Source organism: Pogoniulus pusillus, chromosome 30 (assembly GCF_015220805.1).
Source record: "Pogoniulus pusillus isolate bPogPus1 chromosome 30, bPogPus1.pri, whole genome shotgun sequence".
Classification (NCBI taxonomy): Eukaryota; Metazoa; Chordata; class Aves; order Piciformes; family Lybiidae; genus Pogoniulus; species Pogoniulus pusillus.
In genome coordinates this window covers 14,923,913-14,949,268 of record NC_087293.1, presented here as the reverse complement: position 1 = coordinate 14,949,268, position 25,356 = coordinate 14,923,913, and positions in this window count along the sequence as shown.

The window sequence follows — 25,356 nt, the reverse complement described above, 5'->3', positions numbered from 1 at the left end:
AGAATGCCCTCTGGTCAGTGGTGCCCAGCAGCAGGACAGATTGAGGGAGGTTCTCCTCTGCCTCTGTTCTGCCCTGGTGAGACCTCATCTTGAGTACTGTGCTCAGTTTTGGGCTCCGTAGTTTAAGAGGGACAGGAATCTGCTGGAGAGAGTCCAAGGGAGGGCTACGAGGATGATGAGGGGCGTGGAGCACTGGGAGGAGAGGCTGAGGGACCTGGGGCTGCTGAGTCTGGAGAAGAGAAGACTGAGAGGGGATTTAGTAAATGTCTATATCTGAGGTGTGGGGGTCAGGAGGAGGGGGACAGGCTCTGCTCACTGCTGCCTGGGATAGGACAAGGAGCAATGGGTGGAAGCTGCAGCACAGGAGGTTCCAGCTCAACACAAGGGGGAACTTCTTGACTGGAAGGGTCCCAGAGCACTGGCACAGGCTGCCCAGAGAGGTTGTGGAGTCTCCTTCTGTGGAGCCTTTCAAGGCCTGTCTGGATGTGTTCCTGTGTGTTCTGAGCTAGGCTGTATGATCCTGCTGTGGCAGAGGGGTTAGACTTGATGATCTCTTTGGGTCCTTTCCAACCCCTGACATCCTGTGAGCCTGTGACAAGGGGCAATGGGCACAAAGTGAAACCCAGGGACTCTGGTGGTTTAATTGCAGTGACTGAAGGTGCCCTATCCTAGAAGTAATGCTGCTCTTCAGCCTCATGCTGGCAGCCATGTGAGGCAGGGTCTCCTTTCTGCACACCAGAAGTCCCTTTTGGACCAGTGGGGCTGCTAGGATGGCTGCCTGGAGCAGCCCAAGAAGAAAGATCTCCTTTCCCTTCATTCCTTAACAAGAGAAAGCTCCCACTGTTGAGCTGGAGGGCCAGGATACATCCCTGCCCCTGAATCATGGCCCTGGGAATTATGGCTCTGCCACACCTGGGCAGACCCATCTGCCAGCAACCCTGACCTGTGCTTCCTGCATCCAAGAGGATTTTCCCCCTGCTCTTCCTCTCACTTGTGGTTCCCCTCTGCCTGCAGAAGCCCTGGCTTGCTTCTTCCAGGCTGAACTCTTGAACCTTCCTCCTCCAGCCCCAGCCAGGTCATTACTTTTGACACTCTTTTACCTCAACTTGTTGCAGAGCTGAAAAAGAGCTTGGCGCTGGCCTGGCAGAGCTGGCATCTCCCTGGTGATGGCTCCAGCAGAGCTGGCATCTCCCCAGTGCTGGCCTGGCAACGGCTCCAGCAGAGCTGGCATCTCCCTGGTGATGGCTCCAGCAGAGCTGGCTTCTCCCTGGTGATGGCTCCAGCAGAGCTGGCTTCTCCCTGGTGATGGCTCCAGCAGAGCTGGCATCTCCCTGGTGATGGCTCCAGCAGAGCTGGCATCTCCCTGGTGATGGCTTCAGCAGAGCTGGCTTCTCCCCGGCGTGCACCACTCACTCCCTGCCAACTGCTGGCACCCATTCAGGTGAGCTCAGGGCAGTGTGGGCTGTGTGAGAGGGTGATGGACAAGTGCCAGGGTGGGGAAAGCAGCCTGCCATCTGCCCTTGCTACTTGAATGACTTCAGGAGTGTATTTTTCTTGACCTGGGTCCCACTTTAATTGTTTCCCAGAATGTTTTGCTACAGCAGTGTCATGCTTCTGTCTGCTTGGCTCACCCCAAGCTGAGCAGAGGTATTTATGAGTGAGGTTTTTTCTTTGGTGCATATTTTTTGGTGCATATTTTTCACCTTTTTTTTTTTTTCAATGCTTGGCACTCTGCTGGATGTTGGAACAAATCCTTCCTGTTGGAAATACAGAACTGACTGAGGCTAGTTGGGAATGAGAGGGGAAAGCTCTGGATTACCTACTTGGCTCAGGCTTGGTAATGCTGAGAGTTGTTGTGGAGAGTCCTGTGTTCCCCACAGAGGTCAGGTCAGCTTGCCCATGCTGCTGGAATTCAGGAGTAAGCATATTAGAAGGAGCTGCATCCTCCTGAAAAGCAGCATCAGGGAATCCTGGGCTCCCTGTTGCTGTAACTCAGAAGTAGTCACATTAGAAGAGGCTGCAGTATCAGAAGAGGATGCTCAGGGCAGAGCTCATTGCTGTCTACAACTACCTGAAGGGAGGCTGTAGCCAGGTGGGGTTGGTCTCTTCTTCCAGGCAACCAGCACCAGAACAAGAGGAGACAGTCTCAAGTTGTGCCAGGGGAGGTCTAGGCTGGATGCTAGGAGGAAGTTGTTGTCAGAGAGAGTGATTGGCATTGGAATGGGCTGCCCAGGGAGGTGGTGGAGTCACCATCCCTGGGGGTGTTGAAGCCAAGCCTGTCTGGGGCACTGAGTGCCATGGTCTGGTTGATTGGCCAGGACTGGGTGCTAGGTTGGGCTGGCTGAGCTTGGAGGTCTCTTCCAACCTGGCTGATTCTATGATTCTGTGATCTCCAGAGGTCCCTTCCAACCCTCTTCCATTTTGTGATTTAGGCTGTAAATCTTGCTGAGAGCATGAAAGAATCTCTGAGGCTGACCCCTGAGAGATGTTCCTTCTTCTGTGCCTTGAAGGTGCTTGGACATTAGGAGTGAGTTCTTCATCATGAGGGTAGTGGAAGAGTGGAATGGTGGTTGGAGCCCCATCCCTGGGGCTTAAAAAAGAGGAGGCTGAGGGGAGACCTCATTGCTGTCTACAACTACCTGAATGGACATTGTGGAGAGGTTAGTGCTGGTCTCTTCTCAGAGGTAGTTGGTAATAGAACAAGAGGGAATGGCCTCGAGCTGCCACTGGGTGTGTTTAGACTAGATAATAGGAATTGTTTTTTCCCAGCAAGAGTACTCAGGCATTGGAATGGGCTGCCCAGGGAGGTGGCATCTCCTCATCCTTCACACACTCACCTTGGCATCACATAAGTGAGAGACAGTAGGTGGGAAAATGAGGCCCAAGGGAACAAAAGAGGACAGGTGTTGGAATGAGCTGCCCAGGGAGGTGGTGGAGTCACCAACCCTGGGTGTGTGTTTAAAAGTCATTTGGATGTGGTGCTTGGGGATATGATTTAGGGTGAGCCTTACAGGATAGGGTTATTGCTTGGACTTGATGATCCTGAGAGGCTTTTACAACCTGAATGTTTCTGTGATTCAAGGTCAAACTTGATGGGGCCCTGAGCAACCTGATCTAGTTAAAGTTGTCCTTGCTCACTGCAGAGGGATTGAACCAGATGCCCATCAAGGGTCCCTTCCAACCTGCTCCATTCTGTGACCTGGTGTTGGAAATGGGAATGCAGCACCGAGTGCTGGGCTGCAGGTGCAAACGTTAAGGCTCAAAAGCAAGTCAGGAAGCAGGAACAATAGTTCCTGAGAGCTGTGAGGTGTTCATAAATCAACAGCTCCTCTCGGGTGGAAAGTTTCCAAGCCCCCTGTCAATCACAGCTCCAAATTGCCCATGTTGCCAGCACATCCAGGGCTCTCCTCTGCCCAGCTGGGGGGACAACTGCCTTCAAACCCTGTTGCAACCTCTTCAGCTAAAGAGGAGCTTAGCTGTGTCCCTCCACGGGCCAAGAGCTTTAGCTCTGGCATAGCGAAACATGGTTTGAAGATGATTAAGCATCTGCCTATGCTGTCTATTATTGGAACTGCATTGTAGCTGAGGCTGGGGAGCCATTTTCTGAGCAGCCTTCCTGCCTTCCTGAAATCAATGGTGAGAGTAAGCAAAACAACATGCTTACAGCCCTCTGTGCTGGCAGCTGAGCAGCTTCTCAGGTGCCACCTTGGAATTTATCCCCTTCTCTCTCCTGCCATATCCCCCCCTTAGCCTGTGCTACCAAAGGGGCCCTAAGATGATCATTTTCTTTCACAGCAGAGGGCATTTCCTTTCAGTTTTGCAGGATTTTGTAGCTGGTTGCAAATAAACCAACCAAAAAAAATCCCAAACCTTTCCTTGCTGGTAAAGGGCATGGAACACAAACCCTATGAGGAGAGGCTGAGGGGACACAGTCTCAAGCTGTGCTGGGAGAAGTATAGGCTGGAAGTTAGGAGGAAGTTTTTGGCAGAGAGAGTGATTGGCATTGGAATGGGTTGCCCAGGGAGGTGGTGGAGTCCCCATCCCTAGAGGTGTTGAAGCAAAGCCTGGATGGCATCACAGTATGGCTGGGATCAAGGCTCACAGGGTGTCAAGGGTTGGAAGGGATCCAAAGGGATCATCCAGTTCAAGCCCCCTGCCAGAGCAGGACCATACAATCTAGCTCAGGTCACACAGGAACACATCCAGACAGGCCTTGGAAGTCTCCAGAGAAGGAGACTCCACAGCCTCCCTGGGCAGCATGTGCCAGTGCTCTGGGACCCTTGCAGTCAAGAAGTTCCCCCTTGTGCTGAGCTGGAACCTCCTGTGCTGCAGCTTCCATCCATTGCTCCTTGTCCTTGATGTTCCCCAGTGAGTGATACTAGAAACACAGATGCTGGGTTTGCCTTTCATGCTTTCCTAGAAAATGTCTGAATAAATATTTAGCAGTAAACAGAGCAAAGATGTTTCTACAGTGTTGCTGGCTGAGTTTGTGCATAGTTTCAGAGAGGAGGGTTTAGGAGCAGTGGAGAGGTCAGAAAATCATAGAATGCTTTGGGTTGGAAGACACCTTAGAGATCATCTAGTTCAAACACCTCTTCCACTAGATTAGATTGCTCAAGGCTGTGTCCAGCCTGGCCATTAACACCTACAGAGTGGGTGATCTCCCTGGGCAACCTGTTTCAGTGTCTCACCACCCTCACTGTAAAGAATCCCTCTTTAATATCCAGTCTAAATATCCCCTCTCCCAGCTTCAATCCATTTCTCCTCATCAGTTGAGAGGGATCAAACCCAGAGCAGCAGGGGATGAGTTAACTCACTTCCATCATCTGTACCACACCGTTTGGAGGAAGATGCCCCAACTCTCTTGATTCCATTTTAACATCTCTGAGTTGGGTATCATCTTGACCAGTGCAAAGCCACCTTGCTGCCAATGAGCATCAAGACTATTCAGCCCCAGCTGAATGCACTGCTGCCTGCACTCCCTGGGTTTGGAGGCTTTCCCCACCCAGTAACCCTCATCCCTTTGTGTTCCCTTGGGAATACAGAGCAAAGAGAAAACCTCCAGCCCCCCAACCCCTCACACATGTACCAAATGCAATGCCAGCTTACCCTCTGGGGACATGGCAGTCAGTCAGTGGCCACAGTGGTGTTAGGGCAGCAGTTGGGCTTAGAGGTCTTTTCCAAATGAAGCAATTCTCTGATTCTAAGTAGGATGCCCACAGATGCTCTGCTCCAGTCAGAAGATGAATGTCCCCTTTCCTTTCTCCAGGTCTGCCAGTATGAGAGCTGGCAGTTCCTTGGCTGGAGCCTGGCTAGAAGGCAATAAACCCTCAGCTCTCATTTTGGGGGAAGAGAAGGCACCAGAGAAATGCAGGACATGGTGTTTATAGGCTGGTGTCTGATCCTCCACCCGAGGAACATGGCAGGATTCCACTTCATTGATGAAACCAAAGGGAGGGATGAATCTGGAAGAGGAGGGAGCATGGGGTGCCCTGCTGCTTTCCCAGCCACATGGCCCATTTTGGTCCTTCCACAGGCAGAGCTGGAGCAGTGCAGCAGGTAGATGTGAGCGAGGAGGATGGAGGAAATGCCTGGTTCTGTGGGAGCATTTAGCTTGGAGCACTCAGGTGAATGGCTGCTGGTTAGCAGACACGTTTATCCCTGCACTGATTTATGCCACAGGGGCTGACCAGGAGCTGCCTCATGTCTGTGTTTAAGGCTAAGAGTTTTCCACCTCTTTAAAGGGAAGTGTTGGGCTGAAGTTTTTGATTAAATCTAATATTTCCACTTCCTTTGGCACTTCAGGGAGCGACAGAGAGAAAAACTTTGCGGTAGGGGGCAGAGGCAGAGCTCTGGGCTGAGCCTTGGAGTTAGGTGCCTTGAAGTTAGGTGCCTTGAAGTTAGGTGCCTTGAAGTCAGTTGTCTTGAAGTCAGTTATCTTGAAGTCAGTTATCTTGAAGTCAGTTATCTTGAAGTCAGTTGTCTTGAAGTCAGTTGTCTTGAAGTCAGTTGTCTTGAAATCAGTTGTCTTGCAAGTAGATGCCTTGAAATCAGTTGCTTTGCAATTAGGCAGTGAAATAAGCACAGGAATAGGAGAGGGCTCTCATCCAAAAGGTTTTAGGTGACAACGTGGACACTGTCCTGTCCCTTCCCTCTCTCCCTGCCGGAGTTCTTGGGGAGTGGCATGTCCCCAGGGCGTGTGGCAGGCTGAAGGAGCACTGTTGCTACTGTCTGGTAGTAGAAGCAGTGGAAAATGTGTGACCTGGGGTTCACATCAGTGCTGCTGCTGATCAGAAGGAACTTCTGTGACCCTGGGAGCCCGAGCTGTGGCGCAGCACCTCTCCAACACAAACAGAAGAATTCAAAGCTACTGGATTAGTTGCTGGTGTGGCTTCCATTAACCCAAGGCTTTTGCTGAGTTGACTCCTGGAAGAGCAGTGCATCAAACGCAATGAATCAGAAGGGAAGCCCATACATCAGACAAGCCTGGTGACCTCTGGAGTTAGATAGCATTACTGACAATCAGCGTGGTGGGGAAGGGGGGCAGGGGGGTGGAAACAGCAGAGAAAACCAGGCTGGCCTCATCTTTATTAACTCCCCTAAAGTCTTGATGCACTTTCAGGTCCAAACTTGTTCATTTTCCCCAGTTCTTCTTTCCCCACTGGATAACTACGTGTTTGTCAGCAGTGATGGCTGGGGGCTGACTGCCTGCAAGCATTCAAACAAGAAGCAGCAGCCAGGGAAGAGACTCTGCTTTGTAAGCAGGGAAGATTTTACTGCTTTGCAACCAGGAAAAAAAAACCACCAACCCTCATGCTGATCCCTTGCAGGGAATTCGAGGGCTCTTTGTTTGCTCTTTGCATGCTGCAAATAGATACAAACATTGATGCATTCCTCGAGCATCCAGCTAAGCCTGGAAGTGCATTAGGGAGCCCAAAAGCAATCCACAGCCGCCTGCCTGGGTGGAAATGGATATTGTTGTGCTGAGAGCAAGGGGCAGAATCTTTTCCTTGGTGGAAGCAGATTAGTTTCATACACTGATTGAGTTCACTGGTCGGCCAAGCCTCCTCTAAACTACTGGAGGCATTTCTTCTTTTAACCTTAGGGTAAAAAAGAGAAAGGAAAGGAAAAATGCCTAAACTAACTCCAGCAGTAGTTAGGTGAGCCCCGTGGCCAGCTCGGACGTGCGTGCAGGGAGGGACATGCAATAGCTTGGCCCATTGCTGTCATAAAACTAAAGGCAGCTCTCTAGGAGGGTGAGAGGTCAGGGGAGGCCTTGATTTAATAACAGGGGAAATATTATTTTTCTGTTGTTAATTAGGCATTATCCCATAGTACATTTGCTGGGCTCGCTTTAGGTAAGGTTACATCTATATTTTTGTTAGGGGAGCTTCTCGGGTCACCTAAGGGAAGTTGGCCTGAAGGCAGGAAGAAGCAATCTGCTGGGGAGGGGTGGAGGAGGGAAATGTTGTGTTGCTGTACAGCCTCCCCTTTCTCCAGCCACTCTTTTGGGGACTGATCCTTGCACATTCCTCACATAGTTCGCTCGGGTGCGTGCTAAACGAATCGAGGCTCCCGAAGAACTTGGGGCAGCACCAGCTCTGAATTCCCAGAAAGTCCTAGGGAATGGATACCTCCTTTACATATGTGTTCATTCTCTGTGGCTTATAGCTACTGGATCAGTCAAATTCAAAGTGAAAAGTCATGCTCGGTGAGAGGGAGACTTAAAAGTTCAAATCCAGGTCTGATTCAGTGCATTCCTTCCCCTTTCCTCTCCTTCAGCTGCTTTGGAAGTGTCTACTGTGAGTACTTATCCCACCCCTGCAGGGGGGAGGCTCACAGGGGGGTAAAGGGTTGGACTTCTGTGGTAAATGGTTGGACTTGATGATCTGTGAGGTCTCTTCCAACCCTGATGATACTGTGATACTGTGATATGATGAACAGTGGGTGCTGTTACAAAAGGAAATGTGAGGGTCATCTCCAAGAGTTGGCCCAAACTGAGAAGCACAGGTGGTGCTGCCCTCCCCTCCCACCACAAACTGGGAGATGAGGGCATTGTTTTTGGGGATGTCTCCATCTCCAGTTTCCCATCTGAGACTTTGTGCGAGAGCTGGGGGGAAGGGACAGGGCAGCTGATGTGAAAGAGGGAAAAAGTGGTAGAAAATAAACAACCCTCAAGGAATCCACTCCATGCAGATGGATGGTTTGTATTACAGAGAGATGAGGAACCTCTTCACCTGGCGTCAGCACTTGGGAGGCCTTTCCTCTCTAAGTAGAGTTTCATAAGGGTGGGGGAAAGGAGAAGGTTTTGCCTTTTTCAGTCTAGTAAGTATTGGGATTTATCCACTCAACACCTGAGATCTCCATCCCTGGGAGTGCAAAGGGCTTGCCTCTTCCCTGGGACAGCAGACTGGTTTCCAGGCATTTAATCCCATGGGAAAGGGCTGCTGTTTCTCAGTGACCCGATACAGATTTGTTAAGGTTGGCAGGCCAGGCAGTGAAAGTGCTGGGTTGCTGTTATGATCCAGTGTGGCTTCTCCCTGTGCCTGATGGACAATCCAACCCTTAATGCCATGCTCCTGTCTCCATCCAGGCTTTTCTTCTTTTCTCATCCCATCCAGGTGGGAAGTCTCTTCTCCCAGGTGGGAGGTCTCTTCTCCCAGGCAACCAGCAACAGAACAAAGGGGGACAGTCTCAGGTCTCAAGTTGTGCCAGGGAAAGTATAGGCTGGATGTTAGGAGGAAGTTGTTGCCAGAGAGAGTGATTGGCATTGGAATCGTCTGCCCAGGGAGGTGGCAGAGTCACTGTCCATGGATGTGTTCAAAAAGAGCCTGGCTGGGGCACTTAGTGCCATGGTCTGGTTGATTGGCTAGGGCTGGGTGCTACGTTGGACTGGTTGAGCTTGGAGGTCTCAACCTGCTTGATTCTATGATTCAATGATGCTTGAACACCTCCATGGAGGGCAACTCCACCACATAGAATCATACAATCATAGAATCAGCTAGGTTGGAAGAGACCTCCAAGATCATCCAGTCCAATCTATGCCCCAGCCCTAGCCAATCAACCAGATCATGGCACTAAGTGCCTCATTCAGGCTTTGCTTCAACACCTCCAGGGACAACAACTCCACCACCTCCCTGGGCAGCCCATTCCAATGCCAATCACTCTCTCTGCCAACAACTTCCTCCTAACATCCAGCCTAGACCTCCCCTGGCACAACTTGGGTCTGTGTCCTCTTGTTCTGGTGCTGATTGGAGCCATTGAAATTTAAAAGAGCCAAAACAAAAAGGAAAAGATGCTTTTGGTTGAAGTGCAGAACCAATCCTAAGAGGCACAACAGGGAAGTGCTTATTAGGGTTTCAGCTTGCAAAACAGTAATGAGAAATGATGTTGCTCTGATTGCTGAAGGCTGCGTTTGTGATGGGTCATTCCTCAGTCAGGGCTGGCTCTATGTGATGTGGAGGCCCATACTTGCAACGTTACAAGGCAGGCATGCTTTTCTTTAATCATTATTATTCCAGTTACAACCCAGATGAGTGATCCCAGCTGGTAGATAAGCATCAAACACACACACAAATAGGGCTCATCTTTCTTTAACATATGGAAACCGGAATCGCAGAAGTCGTCTCCATCTCCAACCCTGCTTCCCACCACCCCTTCCCCATCCCAGACTCTGTTTCTGTCCTCTTCTAGCTGTAGTTCATTGATGAGCAACTATCTAACCTGAACACAACTTCTAACTGGTTTTGGGGAGCAAGGACAACTTCATCTTCGTAAGTCCTGCCTGGCTCTTCTCTTCTCTGAGGATCATAGAGCTGGTTTGGTTGGAAAAGACCTCTCAGATCATTGAGCCCATCCATCTCCTCCTGGCCACCTCAGAAACATGCTGTTTTCTCTTTGCTCCTTCTCCCAGGGAGGTGGTGGAGTCACTGTCCCTGGAAGTGTTCAAGAAAAGACTGGCTAAGGCACTTAGTGCCATGGTCTAGTTGACTGGATAGGGCTGGGGGATAGGTTGGACTGGATGATCTTGGAGGTCTCTTCCAACCTGGTTGATTCTATGAACATCTATGAACATCCTTCTTCTTGGTAAGAGCTTCAGGCTCCAGCTCTCAGCTCTCTAGAGAGTTTTTGCTTTAAATTCAGGTGGAAGTTGGTCTTGCTTGTATGAAATTGTTTCCTATCCAAGTTTTGGAGGGGGTTTGCCTTCATTTAAGCAGGTTACCTGCGTGGTCAGAGCAGTGACAGGATGGTCTCAAGGCATCTTCCATATGTCAAAATACTTTGCCCTCTCTATTAAAAGCCAGAGGGGGGTAAAAAGAATCCCTGATGAAGGGGAAGGGGTAACAATGTCTAATCACTGCAGACCCATCTTGAGCTAATTGAGTTTGTCTAAAACTCATCCAGCCTTTAAGGTTTAATAGAAGATGATGGTCTTAATGCATCACATGCCTTGGAGTAAGTGGATACTCTGCTTTAAAGGCCCTGTTGATGTTATGTGAAGGGGAACAACAGTTGTTATGATTCTGAAACTCAGATTGAACCCAATTAATCAATGCTGAGATGATTTGAATCATGTGGCATGCATGGTCACCTCTCTGATATTCTATCCTTATCCCTCCCTAGACTGAGACATGATTGATGTCAACTGTACACCGAATTTTCAGGGGGAAGACTGAGCCAAGTCTCTTGGACAGAGAAACAAATTAGATCAAAAGTGTGATCCAGGGGAAAGGAGATCAGTTTCAGGGCAGCAGCTTAGCGTTTCTGTTTTGTAGCCTGGGTGCGCTGCGAGGGTTCGCATGCCCTGGGGACCGCGCCGTGTGTGCCAGCGGCGGGGCAGGACGCGGAGCGGGAGGCGAGCGCAGATGCCTGGGTCAAACCCCGGAGCACGCCCACGGCTCATCAGGAGGCACGTTTGCATCTTCGGGAGGCTCTTCGTGTAAAAATAATCTCCCAGCCATCCTCAGGTCTTAGGTTACAGCCAGCCGCCGCTACCTTGTGACTTGCCTCGGAGAAAAAGGATCTGGAGGAGGGAAGGGGAGGGGGGGACGCACACACCACCGGGATTAGATGCCTGGAGTCAAGGGGGAGCTGCACTTCTGGCCCCCGAAATGAACTTCACACCCGCTGGACACCTTTCACTCGTGGCTTTTACACCCTCCCCAGCCTGACAAGCTTTGGCCAGGGGGAACAGGGGGTGGTGGGGGTGGTATTTTTTTATCTTGTCTTTTATTGCCTTGGGCTTCTCTTGGATCAGAAAGTGGTGGAAGGACTGGGCAGGTCGATTTGGTTGTTTCTAAAGGCTGGGGGTTCTTGGGAGCTTTCTTGTCTTTCTTTTTTCTTTTCTTTTTCCTTTTTTTTTTTAATGATTCCTTTTTTTTTCTTCTTTCTTTTAGAAATTTTTTCCCTTCTACTTTTTCTTACTTTCTTTTTAGTCTTCTTTTTTCCATTCTTTTTTTTAATTCCTTCTTTTTGTGTCTTTTCCCCCTTTTTCTTTCTTCTTTTTTTCATTCTTTTTTTACTCCTTTTTTGTGTCTTTTCCCCCCGTTTTTCTTTCTTCTTTTTATTTTCCTTTTTCACCTTTTTCTTTCTTCTTTTCTTCATTCTTTTTTACTCCTTTTTTGTGTATTTTTTCCTTTTTTCTTTCTTCTTTTTTATTTCCTTTCCCCCCTTTTTTCTTCCTTCTTTTTTCATTTTTTATTAATTTTTGTGACTTTTTTCTTTCTTTTTTTTAATTTCTTTTTTCTTTCTTCTTTTTTAGTTTTTATTCCTTTTCTGTGTCTTTTTTCCCTTTTTCTTTCTTTTTTTTTTCATTTGTTTTATTCCTTTTTTTTTTTTTTTTTTTTGTTTCTCTTTCCCCTTTTTCTTTCTTCTTTTTTCATTTTTTATTCTTTTTTGTGTGTTTTTTCCCCTTTCTTTCTTTCTTTCTTCTTTTTTTTCTTTCTTTTTTCCATTTTCTTTCTTCCTTTTTCTTTCTTTTTTCCCTTTTTTTTTTCTGTCTTCTTTTTTTCTTGTGGGTTTTTTCCCCTTTCCTTATTCTTTTTTTGCTGGTTTTGTTTCTTCTTGTGTCTCTTGTTTGTTGTTTCTTTGTTTTATTGGTTTTGTCTCTGTCTGAGGTTTTGTTTTGTTTTCCATAGAGGGCTTTCCACTATCGTTCCCTCCTGCCACCCCCAATCTTACCTGACAACTTTACAGGTGGCCAGGTTGTCCTTGCCACCTGTGGGCACCCAATTTTTCCCCAACCACGAGTCTCCACACCCTGCCCCTCGGGAAAACAGTGTCCAGCTGCCGCCCCACCCCACATCTGGTTCAAATGCTGCACTCGGGCATTCTATTCCTGCTGGGTGATGGAACCTCACCTCCACAGTTCCACTTCCCACAGTCCATCCCCTTGCAGCTTCACAAAAACTGGTGGGGGGTTGAAGAAAACTTGCTCAAAATCCTGTGATCTGAGCAAGGGAGGGGTTGGAGTGGTCCAGCTCCCTTCTTGTCTCCTCCGGGTTGTTGAGGTGACTCTCTGGGATGCTGCTGTCGAGGCTGCTCCCTTATCTTGTCGCAGTCCCATGCCAGCAGTGGTAGGTCACCTTTCTTTCCTCCGAGGAGCTAAAAATCTATGATCTTCATCCGATAGCGGCTGCGGGAAGCGAGGGGACCACGCGGGGAAGGAAGGGATGCCAGAATCCCGCAGGGGACCGGCAGCGGCTGCGCTGCTGCGGGAGGTGGAGGTGAGGGAACCCCTTCGGGTTCTCCTTAAAGGGATTTAAAAACCTTTGTGGCCACCGAATTTTCCGTCTTTCCAGCTGCCGGCGCTGGGGAGGCTTGGAGTAGAGCGGGCTGGTAACGCTGAATTCTGCTGATGCTCCGAACTCATTCATTTTTCTCTTTTTCGGTTGGGTGTTTTTGGGTTTTTCCTTACATAGGAGCTTTCCTTAATTGTTATTTGAAGCCATTTCATCTAATTTTGATTAAATCCAACGCCGTAACAGTTCAATACGAGCCCGCCTGATCTCTTTAATAGCTTTCAGAGCATCTGCGGGGCAAAGATACCTCAAGGAAGTTAGAGGATGTCAAGATTAGTTTTCATTACCGCAGTTTTTGCGTAGTTAGAAAAGCAACAAATACTGTTAATCTGGTTCAGTGAGGGGGCAAAGCCTTTAACTACTCTTTTTTTTTCCTTGGGTTTTTTTGTTTTATTTTCCTTTTTTTTTTTTTTTTTAGTCATTAAGCTCATTTGTGCAAAAACCTCTTGGAGTCTAATTGCCTGTTTATGCTACCTTTTGCCTCGGTTTTGTTGTTGAGTTGTGTTTCTTTTTTTTCTTAATCCCTCATCGAAAGAGAAGGAAAAGAAAAAAGCAAACCAAACCGCTGCTGAAAACGGTTGATTATCCTGACACATTTCCACTCCCTCTCACCCCCCCAACTGGAAACGGTGATGGGCTAAAGCCCAGGGAATAGGAAATTCTGACGGGAGATCCATTGTTTTTCCCAAAGAACTAAACAATAAATGTCATGTAAAGGCTCCGCGCGTGTGTAAGTGTTAATTAGAGGCTGTATAAATAGGTGCACAGAAGTATATAAGTAGTTTCCTCAAGTTTCCAGAGCTGGGCTATAGATTATATGTGAAACAAAAGGAAATTTGCCTCTTTTTTTTTCTCTTTATGACAGCTCCTAAAACCTTCTCACTTCTCTCAGGACTGGTCCTGCAGCCCTTCCTGTGTCCCGAAAATACCGAAAAAAAAAACAAAAAGAAACGAGAGAAAAGGAGGTGTCTGGAGAATTTGGAGAGTTTTAATTCCTTCCCACATCTTTCGCAGCTGAAATCCCTGCTCCGTGCCTCCGGAGGAGGGATCGGGGCCAAACCTATCGTTTTCCTTAATACCTGCGAAAGGAGGAAAGGGAATATCCTGGAAATGTTGAGGTTTGGACTGCCAAAACGGTGCTTTTCTCACTTTCTACCCCCAAGTCCGAGGGATGAGGGGATTCTTATCCCGGTTTTACGCACATCGCAGTTTCCAGTCCACCACCGGCATCCCGCATTCGCTCTCCTCCCCCTCCACCCCTCCCCCCCAGAACTGTTTGGTCTTACAAACCCAACAGTTTGCCTAACAAATAAATAAATAAACGTTAAATAATAATCAAACCCAAACAAAAACCTCAAACCCCAACCCTTGGGATGAGGGGAGCATCGCATCCTGCGTTCCCAACCTTCCCGGGTTGCCATCTTTTTTTTTCCCCTTCCTCTTCTTCCTCTTCTTCTTCTTCCCTTGCCCAGAGCCTCCTACAAAATCGCATTTGCTGGGGTGGGTTGTTTGGTTGGCTTTGGGGGTGGTTTTTTAGCTCCCTTTTGCCGCAATCTGCGTATTGTCACTCAGCGGCAGAGCTCCCTCCATCCTCCCTCCTTTTGTGTCCTTCCAGCCCTCTGCCTTAATTGTATTCCCAATTGCATTTGCTTTGATGGATTTACTTCCTTTTATAATTTCCCAGTTATGGACCCTGGAGTGGGGTTTTGTTGTTGTTATTGTTGGGTTTGTTGGGGTTATTTTTTGCTTCCCAACACTCAGTGTGGAAAAAAAAAATGTCCCTTCTGTGCTCAGTTCGAGGAGGAGCTGCCTTCTTTGAAGGTCTGGATGGGGATGTATGAAGGGATTTCCCCCTTTTTTTTTCTCAGGCCGTGGTATTCCCCCCCCCCCCCTCCTTTTTTAACCTGTTCTTTAGGGGTCTCCCCTTTCCCTGCTTGATTTTTACAGAGCTCTGCATGCCTCGAAACGCAACAGCTTTAAGAAGCAAAATTAATCTAGAGGGGACAGCGAACTGGAGAGCCAGAGTTACTGAGATGGCAAAAGCCAGTCGCTGCCCTCTCTGTAGGTGGCTGCGCACGCAGGTCTCTATAGGGTGTGATGTATAGAGCGGATTGCCTGCAGCCTGGCGTAGATTGGGGGGGGGGGGGGGGGGGGGGGGTACTCGCTGTGGGCGCTTAGAGAATGCGAAAATACAGTAGGCCGAGAGCTCTGGGGGCTACTGGGGGCTGCCCATGGAGCCGCCGCCTCTCCCTCGGCTCCCGGGGCAGGTGCTACCCCGCAGCCTCCGAACATCTCTGGGATGAGTCCTAGGGAGCATCGCGAATCCCCGGGAGCATCCCAAGTCCCGTGTGTCCCACCTGGGCTGTAGGTGAGGTCCCACCGCGCCTTTCCACCGAGGAAATGGCTGCGGCGGCGGTGGGGAACGGGGCAGAGGAACCGTCCCCATCGTCGTCATCATCATCCTCATCCTTCAGAATAATGACCCGTAGTGCCGATGCTTAGGAGGTGCAGGCACTGCGCGGAGCCCCGCGGAGCTCCGGATTAGAGCTGCGGGGACAGAGATAGGACCCGCACGGGCGCAGGCAACCTTCTCAAGCTGGGAGACTCGGGAAGAGGGATGCCGCTCTGCCAGCTGGGGGCAGGTTCCAGTGGCATGCTTTCTGGCCGTATGAGCGGTTTTGAGGGGGAACCTCAAGCGCTGTCATGGGGGAAAGGATGATTTTTTCTCCCTGGGGCAGCCCCGGCGCTGCCTGTCTGTGGCTGGAGGCGGGACACGCAGCCCAGGCTACCAGGAGGTTTGGGCACCCCCCGCTTGAAAGGAACCTAAGTGTCAAGGGACACCAACCCTTTTCCATCAGAGAGGGCCGTAGTCGAAGGGTACAACCTCCCCCCCCCCGCCCCAGCCTCGCAGGGAAGTAGCCCCTGTGATGTGGGAGCAGGGACCAGGGAGCCAGAGCCCCCTCCGGAGCCCGGGGCAGCCACGGGCGCGGGGGAGCGCTCCTCTCACCAGCCCGCGGCGGGGAGATTTCGTTTACCGAGGAGATAAAAGGTGTGGTGCGCTCCCCTGCCCTGCGACAGCGGTTCTTCTGCTGACCACCCGCCCCCCAGCACCTCATACTGGCAGCTGGGGAGAGCTGTGGGACGGCAGTACCTCCACAGCCCCTTCGCCGTGGTGCAGGGCAGAGGAGCTCTGCTTGTGCCTCCTCGGAGCTGCTGCTTTTGGGGAGATGCTTTCTCCCCCCCGTCCCGTGCCCGGCGCCGTCCTGCTTTTAAACTTTCGCAACGTTATAAATCCGAGACCGTTTTTATTTTTTTTGGGGGGAGGTGGGCATCAGACAAGGGTTAAAATGAGATTAGGGAGGAGGAGGAGGCCGGGGATTGCCTGAGTCCCCGTGCTAGCCCAATGCCACCTTCTCCTCAGCGCAGGAGGGACTTTGCCCCGATCCCCTCACACCACCACAACCGTGGTCCCTGCGCATCCCGGCGCTGGAAACAGAGGCTCAAAGGATGCTTGGGTCGGAGTGATACGGGGCTGGGACTCCTCACGAGTGGCGTGTGACTCTAAAAGATGCAGAGAACTACCCAAAAAGCGAAGCTGGAAGGGGGGAAGAAGGGTAAAGAAGGGAGATGCTCCGTGAGTGGCTTGGAGGCGGACGGACACTTCCGCGGGTAAAGTCGCGAAGCTTTGCCTCATTTCGATATCTGGAGCAGAACAAAAGTAAAGCAATTCCTTCTATTCCTCCCTGTCTTTCCCGATCTCCTCTGTGCTGAGCCGGGATGAGTTTGCACTAGGAGTGAGCTGCACCTCTGCGCGGAGGCTCAGCCGCTTTACTTTGTGCCACCCCCTGCCCAGTCTCACAGGCGGAGATGGATGCCCACGTATTGGATTTAGGTGGGGAAAGAAGTGTTAAAAACCGCTCCCAGCACCTTTTCCCCCCTCCCTCCCCTCCCGAGTGAGAAGCTCCGGCAGTGGCCAACCCACCCCCATCCCTCGGTGAGCTCGTATGGGAGAAAAAGGGTCAAGCATAAGGTTATTGTGGCTGGAAATAAATCCCGACGCCCTGTTCCCCTCCAAATCCTTTCTCCCCTTCTCCACGCACCCCCAACATCATGTATCAACAACAACAATAGCAGCCAGGCTGACACTCCAGCCGTTTGGGGAACAATCCTTTTAATCAGGGAATAATCCACAGGACACTTTAAAGAAAAGCTGGAGCATTAACCCTGTGCCCCAGGATAATTCTTCCAAGAAGCATCTGGTACTTATATCACAACACGGGATTAGCTTTCTCCTTGCAAGTACATGAGATCAAAGGGGTTTGCCCCTGCTCTACAGGGACTTTAGTGAGGTGCCACCGCTTACAGTGTCCCAACGGTGTCCCCCCGTGAGCCACGGGGGACACACGTGGGTTCCTGCAGCATTTCTTTGAGGAGCAAACTTTGATAGGCCCAGAGGAGCTTTCCGTGGGGTCAAGAGGGAGGTTCAGGGCTTCTCTGGGTGGGAAAAGAATGTGAACTATTTTGGGGTTTATTCCATCCCCTTTCTGTGTCACCAAAAGTCTCTTCTGGGCATGGTGACTCCAAACTTCACAGCTTTTCAGGCTGCCAGGGATCAGGGAGAGGGAGACCAGTGCAAGAGTTGCATTTACCCTGTCCTCACTGCCTTACTCATCCTGCTCTAGCTCCAGTTGAGGCCTCATTGGTGTTCCTGGGCTGGGTTGTAAAAAGATTTACAAGACACTATTAAACCAGCAATAAAAACAATTAACTTTAATGGCACCTTGGTTGGCTTTTTCTCTCTTCTCCTCTTCCCCCAGAGCCAGCAGCAGGCCAAGGGCACTGCAGGACCTGCCTGCTCCCAGATTCTCAGGCAGAGATCCAGGAAGAGGAAAGGGACACCCAGTACCCAGTACCCAGCACCCTGCTTTGGGTGTCAGGAGCAGGGTCAGCTTAGCCAGCCTTGAGTTTGGGAAGTTTGGGGTGTCGCCTGGTCCTGGCATCTGTAAAGGAGCTGCTGAACACTCCCAGTACCATCAATGGGACTTTTCCTCTGTACCTCAGGGCAACCCTATAGGGCATCCTGGCTATTCCTGGGGCAGGGCTGGAGGAGAAGAAACCTGCTCCCTGGCTTCGGGCTCTGCCCTTCCCTGCCCAGTGGGGCCAGCACCACTTCTCCCTTGCTACCCCAGCCAAGATGCTGTAGGACTGTGGCCCTGAAACTGACCCTTTGGCTGGGAAGTGAGTCATAGACTGGTTTGGGTTGGAAGCAACCTTTAAAGCTCATCTAGTCCAACCCTGCTGCAGTCAGCAAGGCCATCTACAGCTAGAGTAGGTTGCTCAGAGTCCTAAACAACCTGACCTGGTCTGGTTCCAGAGATTTAGACTTCTACCTCATCTCTAGACAGCCCAGACCAGTGTCTCACTACCCTCAGCATAACAAATACCTTCCTTTTATGTAGTCTAAATCTAGACTAGGGTGTGTGGGAGACGCTTGACTAACCCTTCTTGGTTGAGTGCTGTCAAATCCTCCCTCCCCAACCAGGCAGGGAATTTTTCTTTCTTTCTTTCCAATAAAGGAATTGATCTCCAAGAATCTGGAAGTATCAATGACAGATATAAATCAAAAGTGGCCAGAAGATGAACATTATCCAAAGTGAAGCAATTTAGTAAAATCATCTCTTTCCTCCCAGCTTCCCTCCAGTGGAGATAAAACAATTAGCCCTGTATAAATGATAGTGCAGCACTGGTTGGAGATGTGCTTTGGGGTAGACAGATGGCACAGAAAACCAACCAATAAAGATTGATGTTCACTTCTGCTGATCACCAAAGGGGAGTTATCTGTCAGAAGTGTGTGGTGGCAGATATGTTTCTTTTCATGCTAGGAGGGAGGGCCTTCTTTTCTTGAACTACTTCTGTATTTGAACATCTGGACTGAGTGTTCCAAACAGGCTCTGAAAACAGCAGTGCTTTGGTGAGCTCAGAAGTTATTAAAAATAAAAGAGCTGGCAACAGAAAGGAATCATAAAGTACATTTGGATTTCATATGAAATTTCCACCCTAAAATAAAACTCCAGTGTTTTACAGAAGATGAGAGATCCCAACCAAGCCAGGCTGCAGCAAAGAGAAGGAAAAGGCAACCCGAAGATTTCAACTGTTCCTAAGTAATTTGCTTCTCCAAAAGCTTTTGCTGATGGAGAGAAAACCTGGCCATGAAAATACCTCCATCCTGGGCAGCAGCCTGGCTCAGCAGAGCTGGTGAAGGTGGCAGTCCCATGCCAAAGCCCTGGTGTTGCAGCCAAGACTTCCATCAATATATTTTGTGAGGTTTCAGTCCTCAGTTCACCTGCAGGAGATGGACAGAGAAGGGCTTTGACAGGAGATGGGTTGAGCAGGGACATAGAATCATAGAATCAACCAGGTTGGAAGAGACCTCCAAGCCCATCCAGTCCAACATCCATACCCCTGGGACAAAAGGGGAGGATCATAGAATCAACCAGGTTGAAAGAGACCTCCAAGCTCATCCAGTCCAACATCCATACCCCTGGGACAAAAGGGGAGGATCATAGAATCAACCAGGTTGGAGGAGACCTCCAAGTTCATCCAGTCCAACATCCATACCCCTGAGACAAAAAGGGAGGATCATAGAATCGTAGAATGGTTTGGGTTGGAAGGGACCTTAAAGATCATCCAGTTCCATCCCCCCCCCCATCATGGGCAGGGACACCTTTTCACTCACCCAGCTTGCTCAAGGCCTCAAGATGCTTGCCCTCTGTTCATCCTTCTGCTTTTTCAAGCCCAGCCAGCTTATTTCTCACGCTCTCAAATGCAGCAGCACCTTATTAGCACACAGATGCCACCATGCAATTTGCTGCAGGTTTGTGCCTCCAGCTTTGCCTCTCTGCAGATGTCCAGAGAGAGAGAGAAGTATAATTAATCCAGCTACAGCTTTGCTGACACAGGGCAGGGCCACGCTAGCATGCCACAGCCTGCCAGCTGCTCAGCACTAACTGTCCATGGAGCAGCTCTTACCCCAGCCCAAATGGGAAGTCACACTGAGCAGAGCCTCCTCCTTCCCTTCTCACCCCACATAACATCTTCCACCTTTCTCCTTCCTGACAACATTCAAGAATGCCTTGACTACATCATGGTTTGCTATGAAGAAAGAAAATAGAAGTAGCAGGAGAAGAGTTTTTTCCCTCTGAAGTTTCCCTTGGTTCCAGCATGGTGGGAACTTGCCTCTGAAATGGGAGCATTCATTAATGCCTCTGAAATGGGTGCATGCTTGCTTATGTGTTTCCTTTTCCCTTTGGATGCCCTCACACTGCCTGTAGAGCAGAGAGTGGCCACTGCAGTTGGCACCATCTCAAGGCACTCAGGGAATTAGAGCAGGGACAAGTAGCTCTGCCTGCAGTTAAACATCAGGAGCTGTTGCTTACCAGTGGGGCTACCTTAGCTAGCTCAGTGCCTGCTCCTGACCTGCTGTTGCCGCAGTGATCTCCATCTCAATTTAAGAGAGATGATGAGATACTGGAAGGTGTCCAGAGAAGGGTGATGAAGCTGGTGAGAGGTTTGGAGCACAGCCCTGTGAGGAGAGGCTGAGGGAGCTGGGGGTGTGCAGCCTGCAGAAGAGGAGGTTCAGGGCAGACCTCATTGCTGTCTATAACTACCTGCAGGGAAGCTGTAGCCAGGTGGGGTTGGACTCTTCTGCCAGGCAGCCAGCACCAGAACAAGGGGACACAGCCTCAAGCTGTGGCAGGGCAGGTCTAGGCTGGATGTTGTTAGGAAGTTGTTGTCAGAGAGAGTGATTGGTACTGGAATGGGCTGCCCAGGGAGGTGCTGGAGTCTCTGTGCCTGGAGGTGTTGAAGCCAAGCCTGGCTGAGGCACTTAGTGCCATGGTCTGGTTGATTGTCTAGGGCTGGGTGCTAGGTTGAAGTGGCTGAGCTTGGAGCTCTCTTCCAACCTGATCGATTCTATGATCTCAGCCAGCCCTCTCATGCTTTTGCTCTCCACTGGGTGTGGAATTAGCACTTTAATGCTGATGACAGGGTTTTAGTCTGGAGAAGAGAAGGCAGAGAGGAGGTTATATTAATGTTTATAGCTATCTGAAGGCTGGGTGCCAAGAAGAGAGGATCAGCCTCTTTTCAGTGGTGTCTTGTGATAGGGTGAGAGCCAGTGGCTACAAACTGGAACATAGAGGGTTCCACCTCAGCATGAGGGCAAAACTTCACTGTGAGGGTGACAAAGCACTAGAGCAGAATGCCCAAGAGAGGTTGCAGAGGCTTTTAAGACCACTCTGGATGTGTCCCTGTATGACCTGCCCTAGGTGACCCTTCTTTAGCAAGGGTGTTGGACTCAGTGGTCTTCAGAGATGCCTTCCAACCCCTACTGTCCTATGATTCAGTGATTCAATGATTCTATGCTACTGATTTGTTTGCCAGTTACATTTGCAAACCTGTTAGAAACCAGCTGCAGGTTTGAGGCTGGAAAATGCTATCCTAGCCCACTCCTGATACAGATCAAAGGTGTTTGCCCCAGCTATCCATAGGGAGCACACAGGCAGGCAGTTAATGCAGGTCGGCTAACGAGCAGTAACTCGTTAAGTTTCAGTGACTTAGTCCTTTATGTTCGCCTGTCTGTAAGGGAGACCACACAGAAGCAGAAAGAGCAGCCAGCACTCGGTGGCCCTGCTAGCCAGAGTCAAAGGGGAGGTGATAATTACTTGTTTGGGCTCTCCCGTTTTAGGAGAGTCACCGTTTGTTTATTTTCAAGCTGATCGGGAGCTGAACCCTGCTTTGTCTTGTGGCTTTTAAGGCAGGCTGGGGAGAGAGCAGAAGTCTTTGAGCAGGGTGTCAGAGTGAGGCGCAGAGAGGATGCTCAGGATGCAGGGGTGGGACCGTGCTGGGAGCTGGTTTGGAAGCTTGGCTAATGATAGTTGTGTCTCAGAGGTGCTGCATGCATGCTGCCGGTAGGCTGCCAAAGACAGGCGCTCTTGACAGCCTGCTCTCAGCTGGGAGGGGGATTATGGGATGGTTTAGTTGCGTTTAAGCTCCCTCCTCCCCCCAGCTTCACAACAGATAGCTGGAGGGAAAAAGAAATATCCTGTTTCCTCACTCTGCTCTCACTAAAGCTCGCAGCAAAAGAGAGGCAAAGCCCAGGCTTACCTCCTTAGAGTTTCCCACCGCCTTGCTTAGCTCTTGGCCTTCTCTAATGCCAGCTGTAGGCCCTGCAGTTCTCCTCTGGTGTTGTAGGTGGGCTTGCAGACAAGGCTGGGCACTTCACAGGACCCACATGCCCATCTCCCACTCTGACACAGGAAGCTTCATGCAGCAGGTCAGGAGAAAGCTGAACATGGGAGGTGTGGGTCAGGAGAAAGCTGAGCATGGGAGCTGTGGGTCAGGAGAAAGCTGAGTGTTGGAGGTGTGGGTCAGAGAAAGCTGAACATGGGAGCTGTGGGTAGGAAGAAAGATGAGTGGTGGGGGTGTGGGTCAGGAGAAAGCTGAGTGTTGAAGGTGTGGGTCAGAGAAAGCTGAGCATGGAAGCTGTGGATAGGAAGAAAGATGAGTGGTGGGGGTGTGGGTCAGGAGAAAGCTGAGTGTCAGAGATGTGGGTCATGAGAAAGCTGAGCTTGGGAGCTGTGGGTCAGAAGAAAGCTGAGCATGGGAGCTGTGGGTCATGAGAAAGCTGAGCATGGGAGCTGTGGGTCATGAGAAAGCTGAGCATGGGAGCTGTGGGTCAGGAGAAAGCTGAGTGTTGGAGGTGTGGGTCAGAAGAAAGCTGAGCATGGGAGCTGTGGGTTGGAAGAAAGATGAGTTATGGAGGGGTGGGTCTGGAGAAAGCTGAGCATGGCAGGTGTGGGTCAGAAGAAAGATGAGCATGGGAGGTGTGGGTCAGAAGAAAGCATGGGAGGTGTGGGTCAGAAGAAAGATGAGTTATGGAGGTGTGGGTCCGGAGAAAGCTGAGCATGGGAGGTGTGGGTCAGGAGAAAGCTGAGTGTTGGAGCTGTGGGACGGAAGAAAGATGAGTTATGGAGGTGTGGGTCAGAAGAAAGCTGAGCATGGGAACTGTGGGTCAGAAGAAAGCTGAGTTTTGGAGGTGTGGGTCAGGGAAAGCTGAGCATGGGAACTGTGGGTCAGAAGAAAGCTGAGCATGGGAACTGTGGGTCAGAAGAAAGCTGAGCATGGGAGCTGTGGGTCAGGAGAAAGCTGAGCATGGGAGCTGTGGGTCAGAAGAAAGCTGAGCATGGGAGCTGTGGGTCAGAAGAAAGCTGAGCATGGGAGCTGTGGGTCAGAAGAAAGCTGAGTTTTGGAGGTGTGGGTCAGGGAAAGCTGAGCATGGGAGCTGTGGCTCAGGCATACAGCTGCTCCTCACCAGCAGGCCACTAAAGGTCTGCTGTCACCAGCCCAGTGTTTCTGCTGGTAACCTGAGCCCAAACTTTCTTATCACTTCCCACGGGAAGGACAACAGCAACATCACACACAACAACTTGGGGGCAGGAGCACAACAACAACGCTGAACTGCTACTTCAAAAAGCCAGCCCCAGATTTGCTTGTTTGCTTTTCCTGTGCTGGTTCTACAAAAGCCTTTGGGGGGGGGGGGGAGGGAGGGGAGGAGGAGAGGGGGAGAAAAAAAAGGCAAAACAACCAACCCAACATTGGAGACAGACTTGAAACAGCTGCACTCTACTGGAAGAGGGTGCCTGTGAGATACAGGCTAGGTTACAGCCTGACAGGGCACATAAAAACACTCTTTCATTTTAACACCTTTATTGCAAGTTTTAAAGGGTAATCAGAGTCTGTTCTTAGCTGTTTGCTTCCCTGCTGTAAAAGGACACTCATACCTGTGAAATTGTTGTAGACCTGTCAGGTCTGCAACTACCTGAAGGGAGGTTGTAGCCAGGTGGGGTTGGTCTCTTCTTCCAGGCAACCAGCAATAGAACAAGAGGACACAGTTCCAAGTTGTGCTGGGGCAGGTTCAGGCTGGATGTTAGGAGGAATTTGTTGTCAGAGAGAGTGATTGGCATTGGAATGGGCTGCCCAGGGAGGTGGTGGAGTGGCTGTGTCTGGAGGTGTTGAAGCCAAGCCTGGCTGGGGCACTTAGTGCCATGGTCTGGTTGATTGTCTAGGGCTGGGTGCTAGGTTGGGCTGGCTGAGCTTGGAGGTCTCTTCCAACCTGCTTGATTCTATGATTCTATGAAATCCTATGACCTAGAACTAGTAAAAATGGAGCCTTTGGGGTTTTTTGGTGCCTGTTCTCTTTTTGTGCCAGTGACCTTTTGTGCGAGGCTACGGAAAGAAGACCTAAGCAAAGCGTTGGAGATGTGTTCTATAGCAGGAGGATGGATGGTGGGGACAGTGCTGGTTTCCACCAGAGTGAGTGGGAAAAGAAGTGTCATCAGCATTTGCTTAAGGAAAAAATCTGGTCTCAAGGTAGCAAAGGTTCCTCTGAAGTCAGTGGAACGATGCCAGTGTGCATTGGGCCTCAGAGAAATGCACAGTTCTGCTTGGAGGAAGACACCTGTGCATGTATTTACATCCTTCCCTGCCTCCCAAATCTCCATCCCAAGATTTCCCTTACTGCCTTTTTTTTTTTTTCTCCCTTCAGGAGGTCTGGAGAGATGGATTCAGATCTGACAGCCTTCAAAAGGAGTGGTGGAAGTTTGAAACAAAACTAAAGCCCAGTGGCTGCTCATAAGACTCCTGCCACCCACACCCCCTTGGCTGCAGCCCAAGGGAGGGTCTGGGTAGCAATGGGATGCAGTCACCCCCAGTTTGCCCACTCCTGTTTCCCTTCCAAATCCTTCACTGCCCATTTTCCTGGGACCTTGCCCATGAGCCTTTCCACTGCTTGCAGTGGCAGCTCAGTGTTCCAAACAGTTTGCAGCTGCAGGTGGGAGAGAAGGGCAGCAGGATTCCAGTTCCTCCAAACTCTGTTCCCTTTGGTGTTATTTTTATCTCTACCACTCCACAGTTTGTTGGTTTGTTTGGTTTGTGTTTTGGTTTGGGTTTTTTCTTCCCCTCCCTTGAGTCAAATTCAGTGAAAGTCTGAGAATGAAGTCAAACAGGTGAATTTTGTGGCCTTGCCCACACAAGGTCATAAGATTTTGCAAGAGAGCAGGGCCTGGAATGCCTTGAGCTCCTCATGCTTTCATTCCTCCAACACACTGCAGCTCGGCAGGGTGCTTTGTAGCACTCGGGGATCCCACAGGGACCTGGCCCTTGCTTTGAACGTGGTGCAGGGAGCAGTGGTAGCACTGGTTCAGCCAGATGGAGTCTGACTCCATCCCTCTGTCTGGAAACGAAGCAAATGCTTCTGCCCCCACTATCAGCTCCGTGCATCGTTGTGATTCATGCTGGAGGAGTCCCAGAATTACAGCTGTAAGGCACATTGTGTTTAGGCTCACTAAAATCATTCTGTCATAAAAGGGCTGGCGTTGTGGGCGTGCTGGGGAGGGAAAACAAAGAAAACAGAAAGGCTCACCAAGAGGAGGCAGGCAACCATCCATATTGTGCAATCAATATCCCAGCACCGTTTTCTTACTCAGAGTCTGGTTCTTCT